This window comes from Muntiacus reevesi, chromosome X (assembly GCF_963930625.1).
Source record: "Muntiacus reevesi chromosome X, mMunRee1.1, whole genome shotgun sequence".
NCBI classification, from domain to species: domain Eukaryota; kingdom Metazoa; phylum Chordata; class Mammalia; order Artiodactyla; family Cervidae; genus Muntiacus; species Muntiacus reevesi.
This window is the reverse complement of record NC_089271.1, coordinates 122,926,603-122,946,650: the sequence shown is the minus strand read 5'-3', so window position 1 is coordinate 122,946,650 and position 20,048 is coordinate 122,926,603. Positions and strand designations below refer to the sequence as shown.

General features: G+C 39.0%; 1 pseudogene; it reads right to left on the bottom strand.

Moving 5' to 3' along the window:
- The window catches only part of LOC136154688 (actin-related protein T2-like), a 62,141-nt pseudogene extending 44,128 nt beyond the window's left edge, over nucleotides 1–18,013 (bottom strand).
- Between the last annotated feature and the right edge of the window lie 2,035 nt (nucleotides 18,014–20,048).

Below are 20,048 nucleotides of genomic sequence, written 5' to 3'. Positions count from 1 at the left end.
CATAAACAAATCCAATAGGAAATCAATAGCAGAAGGGCACTGGAAAATAATGAAACACTTGGAAATTAACATTTTTTAATTATTTATGGGTCAAGGAGCAGGTATCGAATGAATTAAAAATAAATATACAGAACTAAATAAATTGAAAATGTTAAATATTAAAATATGTGGGATACAGCTAAAGCAGTGGTAACAGGGAATTCTTTTTAGCATTAAATGCTTATATTAAAAGAGGAAGGTCCTCAAATCAGTAATCTTCCTCAAAACACTAGAATAAGAAGGGGAAAATTAACCCAATATAATCAAAAGGGAGGAAATAAAGATTAGAGTAAAAATCAATGATATTTAAATTAGGAAAATAATAGGGGAAATCAATCGAACAAAATGTAAGTTGTAAAAATTAATACAATGAATAAACCTGCAGCAAAACTGAAAAAAAAATTCACAAAAAGACCAAAAACATCAATATCAATAATTAAATAGAAGATAATCACAATAGATTTTGTATTCATTAAAAGTATAAGTGAATATTGTGAACAGCAATGTGTTCATAAATTCAACAACTTAGGAGAAATAAACCAAGTATCCCAACATATCAAACTGCCAAAATACAACCAACATGAATTTTATGAGTAGTCTTATTATCATTCATAATTTTGAATTAAAAACTAAGTATCTCATATAAATGAAATCTAGATACTCAGACAGTTTCTATAGAGAATTCTACTAAACATCTGAAGAAAAATTAGCACCAATTATGTAAATCTATCCCAGAGTATAGAAGAAGACACTTTCTGATCCATTTTATGAAACCAGCATTATTCCAATAGCAAAATGACACAAACAATACAAAAATATGAAAATAGAGATCAATATCTCTTGCACCCTTTATTCCAAAAATGTTTAAAAAAGTCAGTTAATTGAATTCCTTAATGGAGAAAAGAAATATATACCATGATCAAATGGCACTTATTCAACCATAGACATTTTGATAGAGGTTTCATTGAACATACACTTGGTTTGAGTTTAAAGGATATTTTGTTAACATGAATTTTTGTGATCCATGAACACATAATACTTTTCCACTTATTTGTGTCTTCAGCTTCTTTTATAAAAGTCTATTGTTCTCAGTGTGTAAATCTTTCACCTGCTTGGTTAATTGTTTTTTTCATTTATTTTTATTAGTTGGAGGCTAATTACTTTACAATACTGTAGTGGTTTTTGTCATACATTGACATGAATCAGCCTTGGATTTACATGTATTCCCCATCCTGATACCCTCCTCCCACCTCCCTCTCCACCCGATTCCTCTGAGTCTTCCCAGTGCTTGGTTAATTTTATTCCAAATTATTTCCTTTCCTTTGATGGGATTTTTTTTTTTCAGATAGTTCACCATTACCATATAGAAATGAGATTGATTTTTGTATATTGATTTTGTATCATGAAATTTTATTGAATTTGTTTAATTTAAATTGGTTTGGTGGTGTGTTTAGAATGTTCTCAATGTAGTATCACATCATCTGCAAATAGAGATAATTTTACTTCGAACTTTTCAATTTAGATGCCTCATATTTCTTTTTCTTGTCTGATTACCCTGGGTAGGAATTTCAGTACTATGTTAAGTAGAAGTAGGAAGAGTGGGCACTCTTACCTTATTTCTGATCTTTGAGGGAAAAATTTCAATAATTTGGGGCTTCTCTAGTGGCTCAGATGGTAAAGAATCTGCCTGCAATGCAGGAGACTCAGGTTCGATCCTTGGGTCGGGAACTGCTGCTGGAGAAGGGAATGGCTACCTACTCCAGTATTATTGCCTGGAGAATTCCATGACAGAGGAACACTGAGTATGATGTTAGCTGTTGCCTTGTCATATAGGGCCTTTATGATTTAGAGGCATTTCATTCTATACACCTCTTTTTGGTTGCTAGTTGGTATTCTTGTGAAGCATACTAACTGTCAATGTTTCCATTATTTATTTTAGGCTTTTCAACCTATAAATGATGCATTTTCATCACATTGTCTAAGGTAAGCAGTGTGTATCATCTGCAAATTTGTTGCAGTTTCTCAGTCTTTACCAAAGTCACTGATTGACACAGCTTGAGACTCTCCTCCAGTGCATTGCTATTGCATGAAGAATGTATAAACCACTGATTTTGAGTCTGCATCTTTATTTTCTTAGCAGCAACTACAGGTTTAAATAGAATTCTTAATGTTCTTCTTATCTCAACACTTGATGTATGTATGGAAGAAATAGATGTGCCACCACTGCCAATTATGCCCTTTCACCACTTTTATCTAGCCACAGCAATACAGTAAGAAAAATAAATGAAAGGCACACAGATTGCAAAGAAACAAAACTATTATGTTTGTATTTGACATGACTATCTATGTAGAAAATCTCAAATAAATTATGAAAAGTTCTTAGAACTAACAAGTGAATACAACAATGTAACAAGATACAAGATCAACAAGCAAAAATCAGTTGTACTTCCATATATCCACAGTTAGCATATAAAAATAAGAATTTAAAATATTATACTATCTATAATTTCCAGAAGCAATTTAATAGCTATAAACAACACAAAACACGCAAAGAATATACATGCTAAAAATTGTAAACTGATAACAAAAAACTGATCTTCCTATGTGGCACTAGTGGTAAAGAATCTGCCTGCCAATGCAGGGGATGCAAGAAGCACAGTTTCCATCCCTGGGTCAGGAAGATCCCCTGGAACAGGAAATAGCAACCCACTCCAGTATTGTTGCCTGAGAAATCCCATGGACAGATGAGCCTGGTGGGCTACAGTCAATGGGGCTCCAGAGTTGGACACAACTGAGCCATTGAACACACAATAAAGAAATCAAAGGATACTAAAATAATATGACTAACATACCACATTACTGGATTGGAACATGTGAATTCTCTCCAAATGAATCGATATGTTTAATTAAGCAACTATCAAAATTTAGCAGGGCCTTTGTAGATATAGACAAACTAATCTAAAATGTATATAGAAAGCTAGAATAATAAAATGATCTTGACAAAGAATAATATGAGAAGAATCACTCTCCCCAATATTAAGGCTTACTGTATGGCTACAGAAATTAAAACCATGTGGTATATTATAGAGGAATAAGACATAAATAAATGAAACATAATAAAACCCAGAAATTTACCCACAAAAATATGTCCAACCAGTTTTGGGGAAAAAAAAAGAAAAATGCATTAAGTGAATAAAGGATGAGCTTTTTAGCAAAATGATTATGGACATCCATTGGCTGAAATAAAAATACTTTTAGTGAAAAACATAGGAGAAATATCTCAGAGAACAAGAGCTTTGTTAAGACTTCTTTGATTTGACAGCAAAAATATGGCCTTTAAAAGGGGAAAAAAATGATAACTTGGAACTCATCAAGATTAATTAATTTTCCTCTGTGAAAGAATCTGTACAGAAGATGAAAAGACAAGCTGAATACTGGGAGGAATTATTTTCAAATCACATATTCAATAAAGGATTTATTATTAACAATCAGAATATATAAAGAATGGCACAAACAGTAAGCAAAAGAACTAATTAGAAAATGGGCAGAAGGCATGAAAACATATTCTACCAAAAAAGATTTACAGGTGGCAAATAAGCACATGAAAAGATTTTCAATATCATTGGTAAAAGAAAATGCAAGTTAAAACCAGAATTCAGTTCAGTTCAGTCGCTCAGTCCTGTCCGACTCTTTAGACCCCAGTAAACAGTTATGACGGAAAAGGCAATGGCACCCCACTCCAGTACTCTTGCCTGGAAAATCCTGTGGACGGAGAAGCCTGGTAGGCTGCAGTCCATGGGGTCGCTAAGACTCGGACAGACTGAACGACTTCACTTTCACTTTTCACTTTCATCCATTGGAGAAGGAAATGGCAACCCACTCCAGTGTTCTTGCCTGGAGAATCCCAGGGATGGAGGAGCCTGGTGGGCTGCTCTCTATGGGGTCACACAGAGTCGGACATGACTGACGTGGCTTAGTAGCAGCAGTTATGAGAATAGCTCAATCAAAAATAGTGGGGGGCGGTCCTAAGATGGTGGAGGAATAGGATGGGGAGACCACTTCCTCCCTCACAAATTCATTGAAAGATCATTTGAACGCTGAGCAAATTCCACAAAACAACTTCTGAACACTGGTGGAGGACACCAGGCACCCAGAAAGGCAGCCCATTGTCTTAGAAAGGAGGTAGGACAAAATATAAAAGGTTAAAAGAGAGACAAAAGAATTAGGAACAGAGACTTGTCCTGGAGAGGGAGTCGTGAAGTCGGAGAAGTTTCCAAACACCAGGAAACCCTCTCACCGGTGGGCCTGTGGGAAGTTTTGGAATCTGAGAGGGTAGCATAAGAGGGAGGAAAAAAAAAATAACCCACAGATTACACTCCTAACCGCAACTCCCAGCAGAGAAGTAGCCCAGACTCTCACATCCATCAACAGCAAGTGGGGGCTGAACAGGGAGGCAAGGGCTGCATTGCTTAGGGTAAGACCAGGCCTGAATGCCCTGAGGACAATCTGAGGGAGCTAACATGAGATAGCAACCCAAACTGTGGGATAGCAAGAGAGAGAGAGAGAGAGAGAGAGAGAGAGAGAGAGAGAGAGAGAGAAGAGAAAGATAGAACTTTCCCGGGAAAAGCTCTAACCTAAGGCACTGCCAGGCCTGCTCACAGAACAAAGGACTGAGTGAATACCAGAGGAGAGCTAGTCAGCTGCGGACAAGCCTATACCCCACAGGAGGCAAAGAGGCAGGAGGGTGACAGCCAGAGCTGTCAGAAGGCAAGGGGCAATCTCGGCCCCAGAGATGGCATCCTCCACCAAACTGCAAGCAGACTTCCAGTTGCTAATCAGTCTTCCTGGGATCCTGGATAGTTGACATCTGCCAGGTGGGCCACAGACAGAGTTCTGCTCCCCAGAGGAGACACATGGCACATCTGAGACAACACTCCTGCTGCGCACCCAGGAAACCGAGCGGCTGGGACAAGGGAGGTTTTAAGATGCACTGCCCACCTAGGGAGAATGAGCTTGCCAAGCACCTGGTCACCTGAGCTGCTTGGACCTGGGAAGGGCACAAAACTCAGGCCCGTCTGAGCCTATGCCTTTGGGGAGTACCTGAGAACTTGAACCTGAGTGGCTTAGACCTGGGAAGTGAACGCAACTCAGGGCCCGCTTTAGACAGTTCCCCTCAGAGCAACCTGGAGCCTGAGCAACCTGGAGCCTGAGCAGTATAGATTGGAAAGCCTCACACTGTGACCAGGGGCAAACCCAGTGTGGCTGAGACACTGGGAGCACTCCCCACACAGGCCAGTGATATTAGTTTGCAGTATTCCTCCCTCCCCACAGCATGACTGAAAAAGTGAGCCTAAATAAGTGACCACCTTTATCCCCTTTTGTCAGGGTGGAAATTAGACACTGAAGAGACTTGCAAAGAGAGGAAGCCAAAATAAAGAAGAGGGAACTGCTTTGGAAGTGACAGATGCAACAAATTAAAACACTGTAGTTAGCACCAACTAAATAGGAAGGGGCCTATAGACCTTGAGAAGGAGTATAAGCTGGAACAAGGATATATCTGAAACTGAACTGACTCCACACCGCCCTCAACAGCTTCAGAGAAATTCCTAGATATATATATATATATATAATATATATATAATATATATATATATAATATATATAAAACCATTTAAAAATTTTTAAATTTCTTTTTATATTTAAGTTCTTTATTACTAATTTGATTTTCATTTTTATAACCTAATATTACCTTGAAAAAAAGACCCTAATTTTAAAGAAAAATTTCTACACATTTTTTGTAGCTATTGAGATTTTGTTTTATTTCTTTGTAATTGTATTTTTGAGAGTCTAGCTTTAGATATTTAATCTTTGCTTTATGGTATTAGTTATCAATTTTGTACCTTTAAGAATCCAATCTTCAGTACCCATTTTTACTAAGGAGTGTGATTATTGGTTTGATTGCCCTCTTCCCCTTTTGACTCTCCTTTTTCTCTCCCAGGTCACCTCTGTTTCCTCCCTCCCTCTTCTCTTCTCTACCCAACTCTGTGAATCTCTTTGGGTATTCCGGGCTGTGGAGAACACTTAGGGAACTGATTACTGGCTAGATCTGTCTCTCTCCTTTTGATTCCCCCTCATCTCTTCCTTGCCTGGTCACTCTATCTCCTTCCTCCCTCGTCTCTTCTCTATAGAAATCTGTGAACCTCTCTGGGTGTTCCAGACTGTGGATACCACATAGGGAATTGATTACTGGCTAGATTGCTTTCTCCCCTTTTGATTGCCCCTCTTCTCCTCCTGGTCACCTCTATCTCCCTCCTACCACTTCTCTTCTCCATGTAACTCTGTGAACCTCTCTGGGTGTCCCTCACTGTGGAGAATCGTTTTTCCATTAACCTAGATGCTTTATCATGAGTGTGGTATGGATGGAGAAGTCTTGAGGCTACTGCAAGAATAAGACTGAAGACCAGAGGCAAGAGGCTTAAATCCAAAACCAGAGAACTCCAGAAAACTCCTGAATCCAGGGAACATTAATCTACAAAAGCTCATTCAAAAGCCTCCATACCTACACTGAAACCAAGCTCCACCCAAGAGCCAACAAGTTCCAGAACAAGACATAGCAAGCTAATTCTCCAACAACACAGGAACATAAAACTAAGCATTAAAATACAGGCGGCCAAAAGTAACACCAAACCCATAGATACCTCAAAACTCACTACTGGAAACTTCATTGCACTCCAGAGAGAAGAGATCAAGCTCCACCCACCAGAACACTGATGCAAGCTTCACTAACTAGGAAACCTTGACAAGCCACTCGTCCAACCCCACTAACAGGGAGGAACCTCCACAATAAAGAGGAAGCACAAACTTCCAGCATACAGAAAGGCCACACCAAACACAGCAATCTAAACAAGATGAAAAAGCAGAGAAATATTCATCAGGTAAAGGAACATGATAAATGCCCACCAAACAAAACAAAAGAGGAGGGGATAGGGAGTCTACCTTAAAAAGCATTCAGAATAATGATAATAAAAATGATCCGAAATCTTGAAAATAAAATGGAGCTACAGATAAACAGCCTGGAGACAAGGATTGAGAAGATGCAAGAAATGTTTAACAAGGACCTAGAAGAAATAAGAAAGAGTCAATCAATATTGAATAATGCAATAACTGAGATAAAAAACACTCTGGAGGGAACCAACAGTAGAATAACTGAGACAGAAGATAGGATAATGAGGTGGAAGACAGAATGGTGGAAATGGTGAAGCAGAGAGGAAGAAAAGAAAAAAGAATTTAAAGAATGAGAATAACCTCAGAGACCTCTGGGACAATGTCAAGCACCCCAACATTCAAATCATAGGAGTCCCAGAAGAAGACAAAAAGAAAGGCCATGAGAAAATACTTGAGGAGATAACAGTTGAAAACTTCCCTAAAATGGGGAAGGAAATAGTCACCCAGGTCCAAGAAACCCAGAGACTCCCAAACAGGATAAACTCAAGGTGAAACACCCCAAGACACATATTAATTAAATTAATGAATATCAAAGACAAAGTCAGTTCAGTCAGTTCAGTTGTTCAGTCCTGTCTGACCCTTTGCAACCCCATGAATTGCAGCATGCCAGGCCTCCCTGTCCATCACCAACTTCCAGAGTTTACTCAAATTCATGCCCATCGAGTCGGTGATGCCATCCAGCCATTTCATCCTCTGTTGTCCCCCTCTCCTCCTGCCCCCAATCCCTCCCAGCATCAGGGTCTTTTCCAATGAGTCAACTCTTCGCATGAGGTGGCCAAAGTACTGGAGTGTCAGTTTCAGCATCAGTCCTTCCAATGAACACCCAGGACTGATCTCCTTTAGAATGGACTGGTTGAATCTCCTTGCAGTCCAAGGGACTCTCAAGAGTCTTGAAGTAATTAGCCTCCAACTAAAAAAAAAAAAAAAAAACATTAAAAAAAAAAAAAAAAAAAGAGTCTTCTCCAACACCACAGTTCAAAAGCATCAATTTTTCGGCGCTCAGCTTTCTTCACAGTCCAACTCTCACATCCATACATGACCACTGGAAAAACCATAGCCTTGACTAGACAGACCTTTGTTGGCAAAGTAATGTCTCTGCTTTTTAATATGCTGTCTTGGTTGGTCATAACTTTCCTTCCAAGGAGTAAACATATTTTAATTTCATGGCTACAGTCACTGCCTGCAGTGATTTTGGAGCCCCCCAAAATAAAGTCTGACACTGTTTCTACTGTCTCCCAATCTATTTCCCATGAGGTGATGGGACCAGATGCCATGATCTTAGTTTTCTGAATGTCAATAGCAAGTATATCCTATTGTTTTTGTTTCTCTGGTGAACTTTGACTAACATACATTTTACTATGAAGAGTGGTTCCAGAGGAAAATAATTTTAAGAATGAGCTCCCTAAATTGGTTCTGAGATTTCTGGAATTGTCATTCTAATTACATTAAATTTAAAGATGATAATAACAATTTCAGTAGTAAAGAAAATATTGATAGTCCATGATGTACTCTAGCAACTGAGGCATGCGAAGTATCACCTTTGGATAGTCCTAATAAACCACTTATAAATTACAAAAGGATCTACATAACTGTGTATATGATACTTTTGGACATTTTTCTTAAAATAATGGATGTGATAAGACTGCCATTTTCTCCTAATGTTGCTAGACAACATGAGGAAAGAAGAGGATGAGCTGGGGATTTAAATTCTTAGCTTATATGCTGTATAAATTATTTGAAATCTTCTATATGTGCCCTGAAGAAGACACATATCTCCTTCAGCTGCAGGTCTGAGATTGCTGAAAAATCAAATGCAGAAACTCACCCTATAACTGGCTGAATTAAAAGGGAAGTTGAACTGTCAGCCTCACAGGTTGTCTACTGTTAAAGTGAGGGCATTGATTTGGGAGGAGTAGGATCCTGGGAGGTGGGATAGGAATGTATGGGAAGTCCATGATGAGGATGGAGACACTGAGTTTCTCAGTACTGATGTCACCTCTGCCAGTGGGAAAGGCCTTTTTATCCCCGGAGGTAGCATCCTTTTCGCCCCCTTCTGATAGGATTAACCCTGAAGAAACTTTAATGGCTATCCAAAAGCAGTTAGCATGCAAGGTAATGCTGTGTCTCCTTAGGACCTATCTCCAACATTCCTTTTTGCTTCTAGATTGATAACTAGACTAAACTCCTACCAGGTCTCTAAGGGTAAGGCATAAAGTGTGACCCATGAAGAAGTGCACTATACTCCCAAAGAATTATGTGAGTTTTCTAATTTCTACAGACAGAGGTCTGGGGAACATGTATAGGGATAGATGCTAGCAGTTTGAGATAACTGTGGAAGGAACATAAATTTGGATCAGGCTGAAATTATTGATATAGGTTCACTAAGAATTCTGGCTAATATAGCACAGAACACTTTTCAACTAAAAAGGGGCAGGAACTATTACTGATGCATATAAAAACTTAGATGAATATTCATGAAACTATGGTGAGATATGGAGAAAGATATGCAATGCATTCCAGTATTCTTGCCTAGAGAATCCTGTGGATGAGGAGCCTGATGGGCTGCTATCCATAGGGCCACACAGAGTCGGACACGACTGAAGCAATTTAGCATGCATGCATTGGAGAAGGAAATGGCAATCCACTCCAGTATTCTTGCCTGGAGAATCCCAAGGACAGAGGAGCCTGGTTGGCTGCTGTCTATGGGGTCGCGCAGAGTTGGACATGACTGAAGCAACTTAGCAGCAGCAGCATGGTGGGATAAATAAGTCATATTGTTTGATTCTATTTATTTAACAACCTTGAAATGGCAGGATTATAGAAACAGGGCAGTGCTAGATAGGCATTACAGAGAGAGGATGCTTGGATGTACACGAGAAGTCTTAAAAGGGCAATGTATGAAAACTTAACGATTATATAATTGCCCTGTATCTTGACTCTCAATACAAAAACCTACACATGTGAGAAAATGTCATGGAATTAAAGAACACAAACATACAAATATATAGTCATTGAAATAAGAACACATAAACCTGAATAAAATCAATGTCAATATCCTGGTTATAATACTATAACTTATTTCTTCCAAGATGCTACCATTGGTGTTAACTGGGTGAGGGATCCATGGGATTTCTCTACATTATTTCATAAAATTGCATGTAGATGAACCTATAATTTTTCCAAGATAAACATTTAAATTTAAAAGAGCAAAATAAAATACAAGCAACAAGCAGAAAAGAAACTAATGGCTATACACAGAACAAATTGAAAAACAAAATAATTATAGTGTTGAATTTTAACCTACAGAATAAATTAAGTAACCATTAGTTCACACTAATACAAATGCATCTGAACATGCTGGACAAAGGAGTGTTCTTCCGTACAATAGATATTAAGTTAATACATGTAAAGAGAGAGATAAGAGAATCTGCATTAGGCAAACAGCACAGTAATAGACTCTGCAGATATGATTCACCAATGAAAGTTAAAATTAGTCGGTACAAGTGTGAGGAAAATTTGAATTCGCTAAGTCTCAAAATATCATCCCCAAGATACTTATCAACTATAATAAAAGATAGTCACTGTATACTGGAAAAACTAAATGGACACCAACTTAATCAAGTGAGCAATATTAATATCACCAGTAATAAGACATACGGACATCATGAAACCCTTAATATAATGCACTAAGAAATATATGTCATTTATGTGGTATTCTTACAAAAAAAAAATAGCTCCTCTCTAATCATCAGAAAACTCTAAACAGAGATATTCTACAAAGTAACAAATTGTTGTCCTTCAAAAGTGATATAAGTCATGAAAAACATGGGGAAACTAATGGACTGCTACAAGTTACAGACGATTATGGAGAAACAACAAACAAATGCAATTTGGGATCCTGGATTCTGATAGAAATAACAAGAGGAAATTTGGAGAAATTAGTATGTCTAGAGTTTATAATATTTCAGTTAATAATATAACTAACCCGCTGTGTCCATGGAATTCTTCAGGCAAGAATACTAGAGTGGGTAGATATTCCCTTCTCCTGGGGATCTTCCCGACCCTGGGATTGAACCTGGGTCTCCTGCATTGCAGGTGGATTCTTTACTGTCTGAGTCGGGGAAGCCAGGGAAGCCCAATCAAATATATACATAGAGTTAATAATAATAAAATAATACTAATCCCTTTAATAATACTGTACTAATGTCATTTATTTGTCTTTTGTAACTTTACAATAATTCTGTGAGAGGTTAGCATTGGGGAAGAAGGATAAAGGAATAAAAGAACACTTTGTACTATGTTTTACTGTTCTATATGTATAAAATTAGGGCTTCCCTCATAGCTCAGTTGGTAAATCATCTGCCTGCAATGCAGGAGACCCGGGTTCATTTCCTGGATCGGGAAGATCCCCTAGAGAAGGAAATGGCAACCCACCCCAGTATTCTTGCCTGGAGAATCCCATGGACAGAGGAGCCTGGCAGGCTACAGTCCATGGGATCGCAAGAGTCAGACATGACTTAGCGACTAAACCACCACCATGTATAAAATTAGTTAAAATTTAAAAATGATCCAACACATTTACACTTTTGCTCTAATTGAGGAATCATTATTTTGTGGTTTTCTGTCCAAACATTAGGCTGAGGGATTATAGCCTTTTTGTATCCCTTTTCTTGATAAAACAACTATTCACATCCCTTTCTCTGACTGCATTCTCCAAAGTAGTGCTTCCCATCCAAGTAGTTTCTATTCTTCAGGGATGTGTTCTAGTTGATTTGAGTCAATCAATATATCTCATCCCTTGGCCACATTGGTCAATTCAGGGATGCATGTCTAAGCCAATATGAAAGAATGCGATATAAGAAGGTATTTTTGGAGGCTTCTTGGTCCCGTTAATATGCTGGATACAGTAGTTTAAAGGGGTAGCATAGTACTATTATAGCCATTTCTGATAACGTGAAGGTAACTTGAATGCAAATGATGCTGACACATTGAGTAGGACAGATCCAAGATATTGGGTTGTCCCAAAAAATCATTTGGGTTTTTCCATGAGATATTACAGAAAAACCGGAATGAAATTTTTGGCCGATTCAATAATTACTAAGAATCTTGAATGAAAGGAGTCCTGAAAATGTTGCATTTTCTAAAGCTAGATATAGCCCCAGAGCACAGAACAGTTCATTCATATAATCTGATAAATTTCCTTTTTGTATTAAGGGTAGTTTGGGATAAATTTTGTGATTGGCAAATAAAAACTCCTAAATGATAATTCACATTGCATGTGTGTGTGTGTGTTCAGTCATTCAGTCATGTCTGTCTCTGCTACCCCATGGACTATAGCCTGCCAGACACGTCTGTCCATGGGATTTTCCAGGCAAGAATACTGGATTGGGTTGCCATTTCATTCTCTAACAGGTCTTACTGACCCAGGGATTGAACCTGCATCTCCTGCATTACATTATTACTATTCTTTATGAACCCTTGCACAGTGTTGGAATCTTTATTCGCCATAGTGCAACTGTCAATTAATTACAGTTGGCATAGAAACTGAAACCTACTTTTTATCCCTGAATTTAGTATGTCAGACACTATACCAGATGGTATGAAGGATACAAAAATGAATGTGAGAGAGTTCCTGCTCTCTAGGAACGGCCAGTTAACCACAGAAGTTAACACATTTATACAAAAAACAATAAAGTAGAAAATTATACAAACATAAGAAACTACAAATTAAATGCCATAAACTTTCAGAAAACTAAAGGATTACTTATGGTTCAGTAGGTCAGGAAAGTCTAACTAAGAGAAGTGGCATTTGGACATGGCCTTGAGGAGTGAGGGAAATTTACAGACATAGGGATATGGAGAAAGGCAGTCAAGTAATAGAGAAAAACATGAGCTAAATCTTAGAGGTTTCCTTCAATGAGAGGGTATTTCAATTATTTTTTTATATTTTTATATGTATAATATTTTTATGTAAGATTTTAAATAAAACTGAGGTTTCTATGCAATTTTTAGAAAGTAGGATATCAGTGATGCAATTCAAACATATTTTCATATAAAAAATAAAAGATTGGAAGTGGGAGAGTAACTTACATAAGAATACTGAGTTAATGGCAGAATAGTTATTAGTATGTGAGAACCAAAGGACAGAGTGAACAATGGCCAAGTTTGGTTTTGAATTCTGTCAATGTCATTTACTAGATGCTTGGTCATGAACTATTTCCTAACATTTCTGAGAGCCTCGTTTTTTGTTATCCATATAAAGGGAATAATACCTATCTCACAGAGTTACTGAAATAGTGTTAGTGTATACATAAAAAGAAATAGAGGAAAACAATAGAATGGGAAAGACTAGGGACCTCTTCAAGAAAATTAGAGATACCAAGGGGACATTTCATGCAAAGATGGGCACAATAAAGGACAGAAATGGTAGGGACCTAACAGAAGCAGAAGATATTAAGAGGAGGTGGCAAGAATACACAGAAAACCTGTACACAAAAGACCTTCATGACCCAGATAATCACGACAGTGTGATCATTCACCTAGAGCCAGACATCCTGGAATGTGAAGTTAAGTGGGCCTTAGGAAGCATCACTACAAACAAAGCGAGTGGAGGTGATGGAATTCCAGTTGAGCTATTTCAAATCCTAAGAAATGATGCTGTGAAAGTGCTGTACTCAATATGCCAGCAAATTTTGAAAACTGAGCAGTGACTACAGGATTGGAAAAGGTCAGTTTTCATTCCAATCCCCAAAAAAGGCAATGCCAAAGAATGTTCAAACTACCACACAATTGCACTCAGCTGACATGCTCGTAAAGTAATGCTCAAAATTCTCCAAGCCAGGCTTCAGTTATACGTGAACTGTGAACTTCCAGATGTTCAAGTTGGTTTTAGAAAAGGCAGAAGAACCAGAGATCAAACTGCCAACATCTGTTGGATCATTGAAAAATTAAGAAACTTCCAGAAAAACATCTATTTCTGCTTTACTGACTATGCCAAAGCCTTTGCCTGTGTGGATCACAATAAACTGTGGAAAATTCTGAAAGAGATGGGAATACCAGATTACCTGACCTGCCTCTTGAGAAACCTATATGCAGGTCAGGAAGCAACAATTAGAACTGGACATGGAACAACAGACTGGTTCCAAATAGGAAAAGGAGTATGTCAAGGCTGTACATTGTTACCCTGCTTATTTAATTTCTATGCAGAGTACATTATGAGAATCACTGGGCTAGAAGAATCACAAGCTGGAATCAAGATTGCTGGGAGAAATATCAATAACCTCAGATATGCAGATGACACCACCCTTATGGCAGAAAGTGAAGAAGAACTAGAGTCTCTTGATGAAAGTGAAAGAGGAGAGTGAAAAAGTTGGCTTAAAGCTCAGCATTCAGAAAACTAAGATCATGACATCTGGTCCCATCACTTAACGGCAAATAGATGGTAAAACAGTGGGAAAAAGTGGCTGACTTTATTTTTTGGGGCTCCAGAATCACTGCAGATGGTGAGTGCAGCCATGAAATTTAAAGACGCTTACTCCTTGGAAGGAAAGTTACCACCAACCTAGACAGCATATTAAAAAGCAGAGACATTACTTTTCCAACAAAGGTCCATCTAGTCAAGGTTATGTTTTTTCCAGTAATCATGTATGGATGTGAGAGTTGGAAAATAAAGAAAGCTGAGTGCAGAAGAATTGATGCTTTTGAACTGTGTTGTTGGAGAAGACTCTTGAGAGTCCCTTGGACTGCAAGGAGATCCAACCAGTCCATCCTAAAGGAGATCGGTCCTGGGCGTTCATTGGAAGGATTGATGCTGAAGCTGAAACTCCAATACTTTGGCCACCTGATGCGAAGAGCTGACTCGTTGGAAAAGACCCTGATGCTGGGAAAGATCGAGGGCAGCAGGAGAAGGGGACGACAGAGGATGAGATGGTTGGATGACATCACTGACTCAATAGACATGAGTTTAGGTGAACTTCGGGAGTTGCTGATGAACAGGCAGGCCTGGTGTGCTACAGTTCATGGGGTTACAAAGAGTCAGATGCGACTGAGCGACTGAACTGAACCGATATATAAATTCTTTAGTGTTCTATCTGGAATATATTATTTTCACAATAAATGTGAGTGCATTTCTATAAAAATTCTGAAGTGCCCATAATATACACTTATCTATTTTAAGCAAAAGTTGCTTCTACAGGATCTTCCCTGCATAATCTTCTCTTTCTTATACAATATACTATTTAAAAAAAGTCAAATTTGCATACCTGAATGCAGTCAATGGTCAAGTGAATGGTGCACAAGCAGAAAGAACCCATGAATGATTTGGGCAAAAGGATATCCAATCATTTCTAAGGGGACTTCATATTAACTGTCCTACAGTGATTGGTAATAAATCAACCCAATCAAAACATCTCTTGAGAAGTATAAATGCTAATTGAATAAAAGGAAGGTGTGTTACTCAGCTCAGGTTGCTATCCAAGTCATAATGAATAATGTTTCTTATTTTCAATGAAGATCAGGACATATTTCAATGTTAGAAATTCTGAGATTGTATTGACAGTGTGATAAATGAAATTATTTCTTCCATGCCCTTGCAATAAATGTCTATCACTAAAGGTGATCTGATCTTATTTTCTTTGAAACCCAAATAATTACTGTTTAACCCACGTGTTCTCACTAAGTGGCACAAATAGTAGTAGTAGTAGGGTGCAAGTAGATAGCAGAAGGAATGAAGCAGAGAAAAGAATCAAGGTAATGTAAAGTAAAATTACATATGCACACTCAATATGTCCTGGGACTATGCATGTGCTATCATTAATCTTCACAGATATCCAGTGAGATAGGACTCAATGTTCAGATGGAGAAACTAAAGAATAGGTAGTAAACTGTCTTCAAATCCAAGAGCTTAGAAGGAGAAAATAATTTTCTTTCCACTATATCTTCAGCATAAGACAAGTCAAGAATTTCCCTACTTTTATTTCAGAATGAGACTCAAGTACACCAAAATTGGTGTTTTTCCTCCCTTACTTTTAAGAGAATTGTCCTATTACTCCAAGCTAATGTTTACCCTTATCACTTGCTTTCAAAGTCTATCATCCTGTATTAAGCTTCAGATCATTTGTGGTGAATCAAAGCCTAACAGATTACTCATTGCTAATTAAATAGCCTGATTCTGTCCACTGAAGCTAATGCATTAAAGTATTTAATGTTTGTTTGGTAAACTGCTTTACTAAATGCTCCTTTGACTTTTATTGGTAATACACATTAAGCATTTATGGCCTGTGAAAGCATCTTCTCATCCAGTTTATGCTGTTACTATTTACAGTTTGTTAATGAAATAACATTAACTTCCTTCAAATCAAAAGTTGTTTTTGTTCTCCTCTTTAACTTTTATTGTATAGCATGAAGAATAACTCACTAAAATTTGGATGAACTATGCTTTTACTAGTAGTTTTTCTTTGTGTGTGTGTGTGTGTGTGTGTAATAAAGTTTTATTAAAGTATAAAGGAGATAGAGAAAGTTTCTTACATAGACATCAGAAGGGGGTAGAAAGAGTACCAGCTTGCTAGTGTCACCAATGGAGTTATATACTCTCCGATGAATCCAAAGAATGTCTAGAGGTTGTAGAGACCTCACCAGACCTACTCCCGTAATTTACATTTTAAGATAACAGAATTAGCCAGAAGGTTTAACCCAGAGACTGTCCTCAGGCAGGATACATTATTGTTATATAATCACAAGGAATGTAGAGGAAAAAGAAAAGTTTGTCCTTTCTTCCTCCTTGAGAATTCCAGACTCCTCTCTCCTTGGGGACCCCTAGACTTATCAACCTGCCTATGAAATGACTCTCTCATTCCTCCCTTTTCTTTTAGAAGAATTATGTTGCAAGGGAAAGGAGCATTGTTTTCATTCCATAGCTACTTCCTGCTGTTTAGGGGTGTCGTCCCTAAATTGTTGAGGCAACATATTCTCCTAATCCTTATGTTGAGGGGTCTGATCCAGGGGCCCCAAGTGATAGTTGGAGGAGGCTGTGGCACTCCTTGGAGCTTGAACAACCATTTGTAAATTAAAAGCTTTTAGATGGTTAGAAAATCCCATTATACAGTTATAGATGCAAGGCAAAATAGTCATTAAACCAAGTTAAAATCAAAATGAAAAGTCACATTATGTCCATAGTTCAGTTCAATTCAGTTGCTCAGTTATGTCCAACTCTTTGCAACCCCATGAATTGCAGCATGCCAGGCCTCCTTGTCCATTACCAACTCCCAGAGTTTACTCAAACTCATGTCCATCCAGTCGGTGATGCCATCCAGCCATCTCATCCTCTGTCATCCCCTTCTCCTCCTGCCCCCAATCCCTCCCAGCATCAGGGTCTTTTCCAATGAGCCAACTCTTCACATGAGGTGGCCAAAGTATTGGAGTTTCAGCTTCAGCATCAGTCCTTCCAATGAACACCCAAGATTGATCTCCTTTAGGATGGACTGGTTGGATCTCCTTGCAGTCCAAGGCACTCTCAAGAGTCTTCTCCAATACCACAGTTCAAAAGCATCCATTTTTTGGCATTCAGCTTTCTTCAAAGTCCAACTCTCACATCCATACATGACCACTGGAAAAACCATAGCTTTGACTAGCCGGACATTTGTTGGCAATGTAATGGGTCTGTTTTTTGATATGCTGTCTAGGTTGGTCATAACTTTCCTTCCAAGTAGTAAGTGTCTTTTAATTTCATGGCTGCAATCACCATAGTTACATCAGTCCATCTTAAGGTTGCTAGATGTCATCAGTTTAAGAAGAGGCATCACATGCGATTGTTGTTGAAGATATCTGCAGACTTGGAGAAAGTCTTTTCCTCGAAGTGGCGATGTCCACCATGGGAAGCCTTCCACTGATGAAGAGTGGAGTGCTGCGCAGACCCAGCATTTAAACCAATTATGAAATGCAGCGTAGGAGTGAGCCCAGGACAGGAAGGCATTGTCTTGATGATCAAACGGCAGACTCAGGATTTTTGGAGTCAGCAGAAGTAGGCTCACATAGATTACCAGGCCTGTCTTTTGGCTCATCCAGACAGTACCATTATGGAAGAGGATTGGGAAGAAAGTGGGCCAGGAACTTTAGTAAGCACGGAGTAAGTTGCCCCAGTATCTAAAAGGAAATCGCCAGATTGGCCCCCCACAGTTAATAATACCCAGGGTTCCTCAGGTGTAATTGGGACAGGAGCTTTTGTGGGGACCCCTGGGCACCTTCAGTCCTGATTGTCTTGAGAGTCCGACCCCTGAAACCTACACCTCTGGGGGCAGTCTCTCCTCCAGTGTGGTCCTTTGCAGACCAGACATGGAGGCGGAGCAGGTTTAGATGCCTGAGGGCAATTCTGCTTGAGGTGCCCCTCCTTTCCACAGTAATAGCAAGCCCATCTCTTTTCACCTGGGTCCCTCTGGGCATTCTCAGGCTGTTTAAGAATGGTTCTCATAGCCATTGTGAGGGCTTCTGCCTGTTCCTTTGTCTTTTTCTGCCTTTCTTTCTTTTCCTCATATTCCCTACCATAGTAGACTGTCTGAGGCAGTTGTAACAGATTGTCTAAAGACTGATTTGGTTCATACGCCCGTTTTAATAGCTTACGACGGATATCTGGAGCTGACTGAGTGAGAAATCTATCCTTTAAGATCACTTTTCCCTCTTCACTTTTGGGATCAATCTCAGTGAATCTTCGAAGGGCTTCTCTCAGTCTATCTAGGAATTTACCAGGAGCTTCCTTCTCCTCCTGTTCTATGTTTGCCAATTTACCATAGTTTAAAGGCTTAGCATGTGCCTGCCTGAGTCCTTCAAGAATACATATGACAAAATGACTCTGATCCCATCTTCCTTTAGCTGTGTTGTAATCCCAGTCTGGTTCTGTAATTGGGACCACCTGATTTCCAGTGGGGAGGGCGGTTATCTCATCCTCCCTCTTCCCTACTGATTCATTACTAAGCCATTCATATCCATAAGCAACCACTTTTCCCAAAACTTGAGTTTTTGAGTCGGGAGTCAGCATTTGTCCCAAGATATACATCACATTCTTCCAAATAAGGTCATAAAGCACAATAACACCTTTAAAATCTCTAATATATTTTTCTGGGTCCTCTAAATAGTCTCCCAGATCCTCCTTGATTCTTTGTATTCCTTGATAAGAAAAAGGCTTATTAACTCTCATAGACTGATTACTTCTCCTGGTGGGTGCTTCATGAAGAGGCAACAGCTTGTGTGGTTGTTCCTCAGTCTCTCTGGCTGCTCTGCACATATCAGGGATAGATTGGAGAAACCTGCTTTTCTTTATCTCTTTGTATCCTATCCTCCATCTCATCTAGCAAAGTAGGAGGACAGGAGGGAGCTGAAGGAGTCACACCCAAATCTGTAACCTTAGGACACAAGTCTGGCATATTTCACAGAGAGAAAAAGGGCTACACATATGTTACTTCTACTCATTTCCCTTGTTTTCTAAAGAAGTGGTCTAATTTTAAAACAGTATTATACTTTAGAGACCCTCCAACTGGCCACCGTTCGCCATCCTCCAGTGGGTACTGTGACCATACAGTATCACATAGGAAGACTTGGTGTGTCTTCTTTAAGCCCTGGGGATCAAATCTATCCCAGTTTTTCAGGGTACAGTTCAAAGGAGTGAGGCTGGAATTGTTAGCTCCCATCTGTAAGAGAGAAAAAAGCGACCAGCGCCCTCTTTCTATTGGAGGCAGCCCTCCCTGCTCTAGATAGGGGTGTAGACAGACTTTACACCAAAGCTTTCCTTCCCTGGTCGAACTTAGTCTGTCCCTTACAGATGCAGGCGACATACTCGTCCCTCCCAGTTCTACCATCAAGACGGGGTGGAGTTGCACCAGGGGTAGACCTGATGGCATCCCTGACTGACGTCCAGCTCCTCATCATTAAAACCTTGCTTGCCTCTGATGCCACCTGGGGTGCAATCAGAGTAACCTTCCAGAATGCCTCCAAGGCTAGACCGCTGGAGGAAACAT